This window comes from Monodelphis domestica, chromosome 3, assembly GCF_027887165.1.
Source record: "Monodelphis domestica isolate mMonDom1 chromosome 3, mMonDom1.pri, whole genome shotgun sequence".
In the NCBI taxonomy this organism is placed as follows: Eukaryota; Metazoa; Chordata; class Mammalia; order Didelphimorphia; family Didelphidae; genus Monodelphis; species Monodelphis domestica.
Window position 1 is genome coordinate 463,315,072 of NC_077229.1, and position 11,705 is coordinate 463,326,776.

Sequence of the window (11,705 nt, forward strand, 5' to 3'; positions counted from 1 at the left end):
TTAATTATGAAATTGAAAATGTAAATAAAATATACATTCAAAAACATTTTTTTGTTTTTCTGAGACTCATCATACAATATTGGGTAGAGAGCCATCCCTTAAGCCAGGAAACTTTGCTATATGATCTTGGAAAAATTATATAAACTTTCAGAGCTCTATGTAACTCTGAAAACTGAGCAACAAAGGTCTATACTGGTACAGAGAATTTCTCATGTATTTAGTACTTCTTTGAGAGAGTAAATCATATATTGTTTAATATTTGTACACAAAGATGAAATTACATATATGTATGTATGTATGTATGTAGTTAAGCTAATAAGCACTGTGATTGTTTCTATTATCCTTTGTGTTGTTTCTAATATTGATTCTAAGAATGTGGGAGAATGTGGAGATTAAAGATACAGTTTTTTTTGCAATGAAAGGCAGTTTGGGATTACTACATAGATTTTAAATTCCTTGAATGCAAACCATAGACAATCTGATAGGAAAACAAAGAGAAATATTACACACATTTTAGAATTATTAAATTCCTTGACCATTTGGATATTTTCTCCTCTCTGGGTTTTTGAGACATTGCTCTCTCCTGATTTGCTTTCTATATGTCCAGTTGCTCTTATTTAGAAACTTTGCTGCCTCTTCCTTTATGTCACACCCACTAAGTATGGATATCTGGCAGATTCTGCTTTGGGTACACTTTTCTTTTTACTATATTATCTCACTTGGTGATCCCGTCAGTTCTCATGATTTTAATTATCCTTTGTACTCTGTTACCCTAATCTCTATATAACATTCTAATAATCTCCATCTGCTACTACTTCTTGGACAGATTAAATGAAAAATCTTTTTGACATTCCAAACCCAATATATCCAAAAGGAACTTTTTCCCCCTCTAAAACTCTCCCTACTTCCAAACTTCCCTATTATTAATGAATAAATTAATATCAATCTCCCAGTCATCCAGGCTGGTAATCTCAGTGTCATCTTCAACTCCTAACTCTAATTTCACATGCCCTATGCATTGCTAAATCTTGTTCCTTCTATTTTCACAATATACTTCAAATATGTCTATTTCTCTCTGCTCACATAGCCATAATCTTATTTCAGAACCTCATATCTGTTGACTGGATTATTACAATAGCCTTCTATCTTATTTCACTGCCTCAAATTTTACTGAATTTTGACCTAACCCCCTCTCAGCTCCCAAGATGATTTTTCTAAAGGGTAAGTTTAGTCATGTCAGCTTCCTGCTTAGTGACCTCTAGGAGTTCCAAGTTATCTTGGGTGAAAAGTAAAACCCTCTATTCAGCATTAAAAGCTCTTCATATCCCAGCCCCTTACTACCTTTGTAGTTTTCTTACATTTCACTCCCCTGTCCACTCTGAGATTCAGCCATCCTGGCTTCCTTGCAGTTATCTAAACAGAATATTTCATCTCCTTGATTCCTGCTTTGCATTTTGTGTCCTGTTAGAAATTCTTTGTTTCCTCACCTTAACTTCTTAGCTTCCCTAGCAAACATCAAAACTTACCTTGCATCTTGAAAAGCCCACCTTCTACAGGAAGCCCTTTTGATCATTCTCGCACCTCCTGCCTCTCTTTTCTGATTAACTTCCTTCTCCATTGTATAAATTGTGCATATAATATATATGTACATTCTACATGCAAATATGATATGTACATTTGTGTGTATATAATGTTACTCATGTGTTGTTTCCCATATTGGAATATGAGCTTTTTGAGACCAGGGACCATTCTTTTGCTTTTCTTTGTATTTCTAGGGCTGAGTTTAGCACAGTATCTAACCTACAGTGCACATTTATTAAATGTTTGTTTTAATTTACCCATTGAAAAGATGACATATTGTAGGTGATTTGTACCTTGGAAGGAGCACTCACATCAATGAGATCAGATTCTGTTGAACTATTGAAAAAGAAGATATGGATGAATTGGTTAGTTATAGAAAAATGTCATTAGTTCTACTATTGATTGACATTCAATTAAATTCTAATCAACATTTAATTTAAGTTACTGTATATAAGGTTAACATTTAGAAATGTAAAATTAAAATAATTTATGGAAAAAAAGACATTTTAAAATTTGGGGAATTGAAGTTGAAAGGAAATGCTCTATTGTATCATTTAGGATTAGTTATTGTCCCAAATACATAGAACAATGCATCTAATGAATGTTTAAACACAGCCCAGGCTTCTTGTCTACTAATCAGATGATTGAACTGAGAATACATTCTATAATGCATTCACTATTGCCAGATTTAAGTTAAACATGAACTTTGCAATGAACTTAACATAAAATACCCTAAAATTTTATCATAAGCAATTTTCTGCAGATTAAAGCACTGCTTGGAAACTTATAGTAATTTTCATTTTCCCCATATTCTATCTAATTACTCATTTCAGATGAAAAAACAGAAACAGAAACATAAAATGTTTAGTTTTATTGAACATGACCCTGGGGATAGTTACTGGGAGCTCCTTTTATTTCTTTAAACAGTGGATGGATGCCTGATTTCATTTATGCAAACAAAGACTTTGGGAGAGAATGTAAAAATGTAGACTTTTTTGTTGTACATGGAGGAATTCCTTTTGGTTGAGTGGGAAAAGAAAAAAAAATCCTATATAAGTGTGTATCTTGACATGTTTTTTAAGAGGTTAATAATATTAAAGCATCTGACAAGGCGCCATATATTTATATGTGACATAATAAGAATGCTTGTTTTTTTTTTTTCTGGGTTAGGAACAGAATGCTTCTCTAATTTTATTTGTTTGAGTCAGAAAAGTTAGCCTATTAGGTACTGCCAAATTATAATATGAACTAATTGAAGTCCAGATTATGTCAAAAAATTTTATTCATGGACTCCTTCATGTTCAGGATTTTTAAGAAGTCACATAGTTCACTTCTAACTCCAAATAGCAGTGTATCTTTCAACTTAGCAAATAAATTCAAACTAATTTTAACATTTGAAAATGCATATTTTTACTTTCCCCTTACTTTTGTTCTCAACAAACTTCCATGATATCTCAAGAGAGAGCAGACAGACAGGAAAAGGAAAGGATCTTCCATTTCTTAAAAGTTCTTTATCTGATTGCCTTTGGATATAAACATATCTATTTTTACAGCTGGCTTATACCATTTCTAGAAGTGCTTTGTTGAGATTTTTCTGAAATAGACTTTCATTTTCTCTTGGAAAAAGGAATAAAACATGAGTTTACATAGGTTCAATATGTTTTTAATAAAGAAATAGCTACAAGTAAAAGTTGTACTTACATAACTTGCTTTATCAAACATGCGAAACCAGTTTCATTGTTCAATTGAAGTATCAGTCCTTTCCATTAGTCTTCTGATAAAAAGAAATACTTGATGACATGAAAAATGGGATAAAAGGTAAAAATGAATTGTACCCTAAAAGAACTAAATATCATTGTAAATATTTAAATATGCTGTTATGATTTGAGCAATACATTTAAACATGATGTTTTCTTTAAATATAATATTTAATTTATTACCCCAAAGTTTCCATTTCTCATCTCTTTACAGGGAAATTTCCTTCAAGTGAATCCAGAGAATGACTTATTTAAGCATATTTGTTGCTTTATTATTCATTATAAAAAATAAATGTTTTTATTCATCAAGCCCCATAAGCAAAATGTTTTTGTTTTCAAAACTAGTAAGAAAGGAAATGAATTATCTTTTCAATGAGATGTGAAATTAGAACTTTCTATGCTTTGAAATATTCACCTGAAATTATATTAATTTTTGATATGTCTCAATAGATCTGACAATAGTAAACAATTTATATCTGTCTCTACATCTACCCATCCTTTTTTCTTTCTCTAGAGAGAGATTATAGCCAAAAACTGGCAAAAACATAATTAAATATAAATATTATTCTCTAGTAATCCTTATGAGGCTTCTGTTGGCTAAAATGCTTTAGCCAGTCTCTTTGTATTTCTCTCTTTCATTGACCATTTTAATAGTATCATTCTATGAAGCATTAAAAAATATCACCCTAGTTTTATTCTTTCCATCTGGATGATGTTTTTCCTGAATTTTGAATAGATGTGGATATTTGCTTTTTATATCATTTCTTAATAGGACTTCATTATTCCAATGTTTTTGTATTACACATAAATAATGTTTAAAATAAAAATCACATTTTATGATAGAAGACACTTGAAATTACTTATTTTTTCTCCAAATAATATGAGTATATTAAAAGTACTTATGTGCTTTGCAACACACTGTTATATAGAAGGAAATTTATTAAACTGAAAAATGTAAGCACCCATTTTGGTCACCCTGACTATACTACTCTCTCATCTCAATTATCAAAGCATTTTCTACCACTTCTGGAAATATTTTGTTTTTGTTTCTTTTTCTCCTCATAGCCTGTAAGGTAGTGGCAAGACCCTGGGGAAACAGCAATAAGAACAAAGCTAATTTCTCCCTAGGGTGCTACTGTCAGTCTAGGAAAGTCTTTAAACGTGATCCAGTACAATATCTGCATTTAAAAAAAAATGAAGATTCTCAGCCTCATAAAGGTAAAGTGCCTTTCTCAAGAAGACATATTGACTTCACACACACACACACAGGTATGTATGTATTTTTCTTTACTCTCTATTCTTTATTCTTTGACAATGAAGTGGCTATTTTCTTTGCCAAGGCTAATTTATTTATATACTTGATCCATTCCTCTCACATCTTCTCCAGTATTGTGCAGCTTTTGTCATCCCTTCTCTTTCTTTTAAAACTTCAATCTCTTCAGGGCAGAAATTTGAGTCCACGTCTTCTGACTTCAAAATCAATGTGTTTTCTATTGTACTCCTTAGCACAAAGACCAAATTAATACAAAGCCAGAAGAATAAACATTTTAAAAACCACTCAAATTTGCCTTATTTCAATACATGTTTTACTCTGAGAGAGAGAATTAATGAAGAAAATTACATGAAAACAGATTAGAACAAAATTCTTTAGAATTTTGACTAATATCCATAGATTATCATAAGGGTAAGAGAGAAACTATCATATTTCCCAGCAAACTATTACTCTATTTGCTAAAGAAGACATGACAGTCAAGTATAACATTAGTTAGGATGTAAACTTATTTATAAAATGTCATGGGAAAGAATGTTAGGTGATTGTAAACAGATTTACATCATAAAACATCAAGGAAGAATGACCTGGTGGTGAATAAACCTAGGTAATGGGCTTAGCAAAAGGTAGTTAAGAAAGATAAAAGAATAGACCCAAGATGAAGATTATCTTTATGTAGAATTTATAGCTATAGTAAAGGCAATTAAGATAATCTATTTTCAATTCAATGAAGCCTCTATTCAGCTTTGTTGCATTACAGGGTATGAATATGGATCATAAAATGGCACTTTCTTTGAAGCCAGAGGTGAACATTATCCTGTACAGGGAGCTTGTAATTAGTATTCAATCTGCAGCTGAATCAAAGCTGATTGTCAATTTGGAATAGATTGGCATGGAATTTTGATGGAGGAAAGTCCTGTCTGAGTGATGTGATAAGGGTGATCTCTGGAAATAGTTCCCATCTTTGGGAACCCTCACCTTCTTCAAAGCTTTACTTTCTTGGATTTCTTGGAAGGAGAGAGAGGGAACTTCTCTTCCTACCCAATTTCCAGCAGCAAAAATGACCTAGAGAACAAGCATATGGCAGTGAAGAAAGTAGTCAAACTTGAGACTGGATTATTTTGAAACTTAAAGTACTATTTGCTTTCAGTTTTCCTTTTTATTTCCATTTCTGAGCTTAGGTTATGGCTAGTGATTCTGAAAAGTGAATGCATGTAATTTTGTTTGTTACTTTTGAATTAAGTATGTTCTAGATTCAAAGATTTATAGAAATAACCTCATAGCCTTATGCTTCTCCCAAAAGAAAAGTATAATTAATAGGATAACTCATTACTATGCACTAAAACCATGTGATCTTGGGCCAGGAGAACTTGTTCTTGCTAACACACACTTCATGAAGTGTTGTCAGTTTCCCAGATAATATATATCTGAGGTGATTGAAAGAGGCAAAAAAGGAAAAACAAAAACAAAACAAAAACGTCAATAGAAACGTTTATCATCTAGGGTCAATAAAATGAGTGATATATACTTTTTGAGAATTTTAGGTTTCTGCATTTGTGTTATGTGTGCCTTTGAATTCTTCCTACTTGATGCATACATTGTGATGGATAGGTAAAATAAAAGCTGTCCCATACTTGAAATCTTTTTTTTTTTAATTATTTCTTTTAGTAAATAAGATCTTTTTACTTTTTTTTTTCTTAACTTTTCTCTTTTGAAGAAATTAGTTTTGAGCCATACTTAAGCTTTGTTTTGGACATTTTTTTTCAGTAAAAAACTAAGTTGATATTTATTCTCTCAACATATTTATTAGAAATAGGCACCCATCATGGAGCAAATTTTAAACATTAACCCCTTGCTTGCTAAAACAGAGAACTCTTGATGGTCTTCAGATACTAGGACTTTATGGATAGAGATTCAAAATTTTGTCAAATTGAGTATGGTTCTGCTGCTCACTTTTCTACATAATCAGTTTTTTCATCTTCATTGATAGCAGAGCCACAACATTCATAATCTATCTCTGTTTTGAATGGTCTTAGAGAAGAAGGAATGTTATTTAAAATGCCAAATATTAGATATAACATATATAAAGACAAGATCTTTGTTGAATGAAATACAATTTTGATATTTTTTAAGTGGCTGATTCTCCAGATATATGGAAAGTTTCCGAAAATAGATAATAATCTTGGCCCTTCTTAGAAACAGCAATAACAACACAAAATGTAACTAATAGAATACCAATAACTATTGACTTGTATGCCTTCATTCCCAACTATGTAAAAAATTATTAATGTGCATTCATTTATAAAATAATCTATATATGTACAAATAACATTTATTAGGAGGAATAAGGTAGACTGTCACAACTAACATCCCAGTGTGGAACACATTTCGATGACCACACAATGGACTAAAGGGTATAGAGAATATAAAATACAACTTTTTATATATATCATTGATTTTTAAAAATTCTTACTTTCAAAGGCTTTCCTCAAAAAAAGTATTTTTCTATTCATTGGTTAAAAGGAATACATACAAGATTTCTTAAAACAGTAAGATAACAATAGAGATAATCTTGTTTGATGACTTGATCAGACATACAAAGCAAAGTGTAAAGCATGAATATATGTATATATATATATATATATATATATATATATATATACTTACTAATGTGTTCATACTGTGATGGAAGAAGTCTAGCAAATTAAAAGAGTAATTCCCTACATTTGATGAAATCCTCAGCATATTTTTATTTTTAAATGCCATTTTTCTGATTGTGTCATATAATGTAGTATTTCAGAGCTCAAAATGAGATCCATAATCAAATGAAGAGCAGAAGAGAGTGCTCCAAAGTGCTTTTGGGAAATTTCCAAAGTATTTGAACTGCCTCAAGAGTGTCACTGAAAGCAAGCACATTTTATTTTTACAATCCAAAATGCTTCTGTTGGTGTTTTATGTATGAGTGTTTAGGGACAATGCATTCTCCAGAGACTTGAAGTTGAGAACTACCTAAAGAACAGTGGAGTGATATGCTCTGGCAAGAATATATTATAAACAAGAAGTTACATAGCAAAAGAGGTAGAGAGAACATCATCAAAGAAGATTTTTATCATGAAAGAAAATATACTAATCATATGATGAAAGTGTGTAATAACTGAAAGATAACTGATATGTTTCAATGTCATTCTAACAATTTCAAGAAAATTTGAAGGAACATCTTATTCCTGGCCTTGCATATTGGGTGATCTTCCTTTAGTGAAATTCTGGAAGACAAGAGTCACAAAGGATGGGAAGATAGAAGTAGATCTTCATTTGAATAATTGAAGGAAACTTCCACATAGATGAAGTCACAAAGTTATTGGAGTACCATCAAGATTTCTCCTAATTTTAAAGTACCCTTCTATTCTTAGTAAAAATTCAAACTAATCATAATAATGAATAATTCTTGAATATATACAGGACTTCTAGTTAACTTTTGAGTGTTGAAATCGATTAATAATATTGGTCAATATTTTTCATTTTTTCAAGAATCTCAGAACAAAATTCCATTTTTGTTAACATCAATATTCTACCAGTATTACTATATAACTAAAATTATTGAATTGCACTATTTCATATTATAAATATATTATATATGAATATATAATATATTAAAATTATAAATAAAATAGCGTATCAATAAGAAAGTGGTGAGTATAGGTAATATTAATGATGACTCATGGACATGGAGTGATATCACATACATTATAGAAAAAATGGACACATAGAGACATAAGTAAGGAACTAATTTGTGGAAAAAGGAAGTTGACAGATAAGAGGTACATGTGCAAACTAGAGGTAATAAAAAATAACAGAGGAATCTAATAATTTGGTGCATTCACTATGGAAAATTTAAAGTTGATGGGTGAGAACCAGATAAAATATAAACACATGAGCAAGAATGATCTAAGATGAAAAGGTATGGACAAGTTCTGGTCTGAATTAGTAAAAGTAGTTATTGAAATGACAGATTCATATAGGTGCCAAAGGATGCAGGCATTGTTTCAGCTTATTTTGGGGGGGGGGCAAATAGAAACTAGATAAGGTAGTGTAATTATATGCTAAGAAATGTATGAGACTATTCAATTTGTTTTCACATTTGATAACCAAAATATCTTGCTTTTGAAATGATAAGCTACAAAAATCACTATTTTTATGATAATATTTTTTCACAAAATAGACACATTGAAGAGGTACACTATCATTACCCTTAACAGATATTAATCACCTTTTATATTATAGATTTTAGAAGGATTGGAAAAGGTTTGGTTTCTATACAGGTACAAATGTTTATGAGAATCATAGTATTTGAGAATAATTGTTATTCTTTTTTTTTTAACAAAAATGGAAATGCTATTATAATAGTAAAACAAGAAACCAAAAGTATACTTCTCATGTTAGGACATACTATAATTCTGTTTCCATTTTGACAGAGCGGTACAGATTTATATTTAAGAAAAAATTATAGGTTTGCCTGAATTGCTGATATGTTTGGTTTTGTCCTCAGTCAAATACATTGCTGTAAGATGGCTTGGGCATGCAACGATTCATAGAAATAAATCCATATGGATCTATTTGTTACATTGGGAAAGAATTTGTTTTATTGGACTATGCATATTTGGTACAAGGGTTTTGTTTGTCCTTTTCCTCCCCCTTTTTGGGGGAGGGTGATGAAGAGAAAATAATGTTTTTAATTTGAAAAATAGTAATTTAATAAAAAGTGATTAACGAGAATACTTAGAACACAAGGCAACAAGCATTTATTAAGCACTTACTATGTGTCCCTCAAGGAGCTTATATTCTAATAACATAAAAAAGGAAGTTGAAAAGTTAGAGGACAGGGGAAGGTATAGATGCAGGAAAAAATTAGTTGAGAACATAAGAAGGGAAGGTAGACATTTCTAGATTTCCTCCTTCAGATGAAGGCCCGTGACAAAACTTAGCAATGAGGGAAAGGAGCTGACATTACTTAGTGATGTTCCAGGGTTAAAACAAAAACAAACAAACAAAAAAAAGAAGAACAAATGTATAAGTTGGACTGAGGAACTCCAAAACACTGAAAAAATTCTAGGGTAAAATCATAACTGAACTAAATATTCTAAGAAGTTTGATCTCTTTCTGTATCAACTCCAGTTTAGCTCCAAGTTGTGGAAAGTCATCAAGAATTGAAATAATAGCACAATGGCTTGAGTACCAATTCACACATGATATTTGAGCAAGCCACTCTATCCCAGTTGCAAATCCCTCACAATAAATAAATAAACAAATGAAGGTAGCACTATCACCCTACCAAACTTATTTCTTGAGGTTTTGTGAAAAACACACACACACACACACACACACACACACACACACACACACACACACACTATATGCAGGATTCCCCCAACCCTTTTATATTTGCATTTGAAATTTTATATCTAAGTTCCAAATCCTGACCCTGTATATCTTTTTAACTACTCACTTTTAATCTTACTCAATTCTTCTCAAAACATTGTGTTTTTAAATATAAGTCAAAAGATTCTTTAATATCAGAAAGGCTTCAGTGCTTCAAAGAAGTGTTAGATTAACAATAATAACCTAATTACTACCCTCTATTCCCTTCACCCTTTTCTCTATTATTGCCATACTCAGTTAACCTCCTACTTCTAAGCAGCCCCATTTGCATAGAGCCTTCTTTTGAACAAAGTAACTCTCTTCCTTTAAATAATTTTAAAAAAGCAAACCAGGAAACTTTGATAAATATAAATATTTTTACTTATACATATGTATATTTCTTCCAACAGACTATAATTTCCTTGAAGAAATAAGGATTGCTTTATTTTTGTATTTTTATCCTTAGCCTATCATAGTTTCTGGCATATAAAAGGAATTTAATAAATGCTTCTACAATGCCTTTTCATAATAAAAAAGGGCTTATGAGTTATATACAGAAAAATAAAAAGCTAGACGTTAGTTCCTCCAAAAAAATTACTCACTATTCGAAACTTCAGTACAGCTTTCTGCATTAAAATACTTATGCTATCTTGCTTAATAATTATTTCCCCTAGATGGCGGCTTAGAAGCTGCGAAAGTTCAGACCTCAGAAACCCTTCCTTACTGATCGCAAACTGAGGGATCCTAGGACACCGAAATTCAAGCTTAACAACAGGACAGACCCGGGGAAACCTCCTCCCGGACCTGGATCAAAAGGTATGGCCCCCCCCAAAAGCCAAAACGCTAGATCACTTGGATCTAAGGGGCAGGCAGAAGGAAGATCCCAGGACCCATCCCCCCCAACCCAGAGTGCTGAGCCCATGGCAGCAGCGGGAATTTCAGGGTCGGCAAAAGGGCTCCAGGACTGGCTATTTTGAAGGACTCACCTTGAAAGCAATCTGAGCCAGTCTCTGGGATGCCCAACACAGATGGCAGGGAAACATAGAGAGAAGGGGGAAGCCTGTAGCCCACTGGCTGGGACCTTCCAACTGAGTCTCAAGGGAGGTCCCAGCTTTAGGGCACAAGCTGAACCCAATCCCATCAGGAGCTCTCAGAGCTACTGAAAGGAGAGAAAACTTAGGGCCTGCAAAGAAGTTGCTCCAAAGAGCTTACCTTTAAAGTAACCTGGGCCAGTCTCCGGGAATTCAACACAGATTGTGGAAGAGGTGGTTGTTGTTTTTTTCTTTTTTTTTTCTTTTTTTTTTTGGCTGGGGGATCATTCAGCCCACACCAGCTGAACCTAATCCCATCAGGAGCCCTCAGAGCTTCTGAAAGAACAGAATCAGGGCCAGCGAAGGGCTTACCTTGAAAGCAACCTGGGCCAGTCTCCAGGCATTCAACACAGATTGTGGAGGAGGAGGTCTTTTGCTTTAGGGCTCATTAAATACAAACAAGCTGAACCTAATCATGTCAGGAGCCCTAAGAGCCCAGGGAGGCTACGACCCCTACCCCCTTAGAGAGCAGAGTCTTCTAAAAGAACCAGCTGAATCTAATCCCATCAAAAGTCTCCAGAATGCAGGGAAGCCCAGGCTCCCCACCCATCCTCATTGACTGCTGGACTTTAAGCCAATCAAAAGCTTCCA